This window comes from Pundamilia nyererei, unplaced genomic scaffold, assembly GCF_000239375.1.
Source record: "Pundamilia nyererei isolate P.nyererei 1_Seehausen unplaced genomic scaffold, PunNye1.0 scaffold00016, whole genome shotgun sequence".
Classification (NCBI taxonomy): Eukaryota; Metazoa; Chordata; class Actinopteri; order Cichliformes; family Cichlidae; genus Pundamilia; species Pundamilia nyererei.
Window position 1 is genome coordinate 3,742,330 of NW_005187417.1, and position 2,189 is coordinate 3,744,518.

Consider the following 2,189-nt stretch of genomic DNA (forward strand, 5'->3'; position numbering starts at 1 on the left):
ATAGTTACACCTGGTAAAGCAGCAATGCTGATCGTTTTATTAAAGATGAAAGAATTTAGACAGTTTTTAACTCTCATTGCTGCTGCAGTGTTCTTTTGACCTGAAGAGGGGGGTTTAGGACCCACATTACTCCCAGATTTAAGAGCATCTTAGTCTGACAAATACGACAATAACGACGGCCGCTTGCATGTTCTGCAAAAAAATGTGCTTTGTCGTGCATCTGACGGACAAACACCAAACCAGTTCCACATCACTGAAGTTGCACCATTTTTACAAACCAATTCTGGTTCATCTGTTTCACTCAACAATCGGCCATGTGCGTATGAAAACAAAGGAACTGCGCATGCGTGTTTTACTCATATTCTATCGCGATATTTCATTTTTCTATCGTTGCCTAACATTATACCGGTATTACCGTGAACGGTATAATATGGCCCAGCCCTAATGTAAGGTATCGAAAAGTATCATTGTTATTAGTTTTGGTGACATCCCTAGTTGCAGTATTCCTCACATCGACGCAAACACTCCTGTCTTTTATATTTCCTTCATCCATTTTCATTACTTTTTTTTTTTTTAGCTTGCTAACCAGTGTTCTCTGGGATTTTGTGTGCTTTACCAGATAATCTATGGGCCACGTGAGGGTAACTGGTCAGTTAAATTTTGATTCCCATTAGAGATTTTGCCTTGCTCTTTATACAGGGCTGTTGGGACCTGAGTGTGCTATAACCCCTTGTTGGGGTATATTTGACTATTCTGTATAGACATTTTAACTTTAATCTTTTATCAGTTAAATTTCTGGAAAATATATTAACACAGTCTAATACACAGAGGACAGTGTATAATCACCTAATTTGCATTTATTCCTGTCTATGTTATATTTTATGTATTTATAGTAGGTCACACAGCAATATACCTAAGTCTTTCTGCTGACTAGAACATGTTACAGTCCATGGAGAAGGAATTAAATAATCCAACATTAAGGCAGTGCTAGGCACCCAGGCGTATCTGTGGCTAATTTCAAGCTACATTTAAAGTACAAAAAGTGTTTTGGACACTGTCGTTTGCATTGCTTGATTTGCTGCAAAATGAAGCCATGTGGCTCTGATTTCCATTACAGGAAGGTTTGTACAGGCGTCTTATTAAAAACGGTATCAGGAGCTCTTTGTGCCAATTATTTCCAATGTTGACTGTATGCAGTTTAATATTCTCATAAATAGAAATCAAACTGTCATACCCATGCATCCATTTTCCACAACATCACAGGGATTTGCAGGCAACAGGATGCACATTTTTCTCCCTCCAGTGATCTAATGTTGGAATAAGCATTTCAGGAGATGTCATGAAATAAATTGAAATGTCTATAAGAGACATTCAGGACTCCCGCAGGGAAGCAGCTTTTAACTCAGTCTGTTCTTTATTTATAGGCTATTGCTTTTTATTGAAGGTTCTGTAGTGGGGACCACTAGATTTAAATATATATCTTACAGTTACACTTTTTACAGGTGTTTTACTTATGTTTTGTGTATGAAAAACACCTTTCTCAGGATGCTGTGGCTCTGGTCCTTGCGATCCTCAACTATACCTATAAGTATACTATAGGTATGGCAAGATTGTAAATTAGCTCCAAATGCTTTTTCAAAAAAATGAGAAATTCAGATATTAGATGTTAGTGTTACCATTATTCCACTTTATTCCAAGTTACTCTGCATCAGGATAAATGTGGAAAATGCTTAAACTCCTTTCAGTAGGTGGTTTCATTCAACCATTGCTTTTTAATCTGAGTTGAGCATTATTAGTTACCTCAATTTATCCACAGATTAATGATTTTATTGATAAATTGGCAGTCGTCGGGTAGGTTTTCTGGGGCAAACTACTATGGGATTTTTGCCTGTTTATGCAGCTAATTTAATGGTCTACCTTCATGAGAATTGAACTCTGTAAATAATTAACATTCAGCATGTGGGCTAATAGAAACTGGATGTTTGGGGTGGGACTCATAGGGTCTTACTTTGCAAAAGACTGGATGTGGCTGCTGTCTGATTGATGCTGAAAAGCTATTAAAAAACAAACAAAAAAATGACCACTAAATGTGCATTTTCAGGCACCTTGATACAGGCACAAACAGGTTAGTTAAATGTTATCCTCACCTGTTTGTGTTTAGGTCCTTTAGCTTGAGGGGGAAGGGGGGG

At 37.5% G+C, this 2,189-nt stretch overlaps 1 protein-coding gene across 1 annotated transcript in view; it reads left to right on the plus strand.

Moving 5' to 3' along the window:
- Positions 1-2,189, plus strand: part of whrna (whirlin a) — a 212,872-nt gene that overhangs the window by 48,864 nt on the left and 161,819 nt on the right. The gene's annotated exons all lie outside the window — the stretch shown is intronic.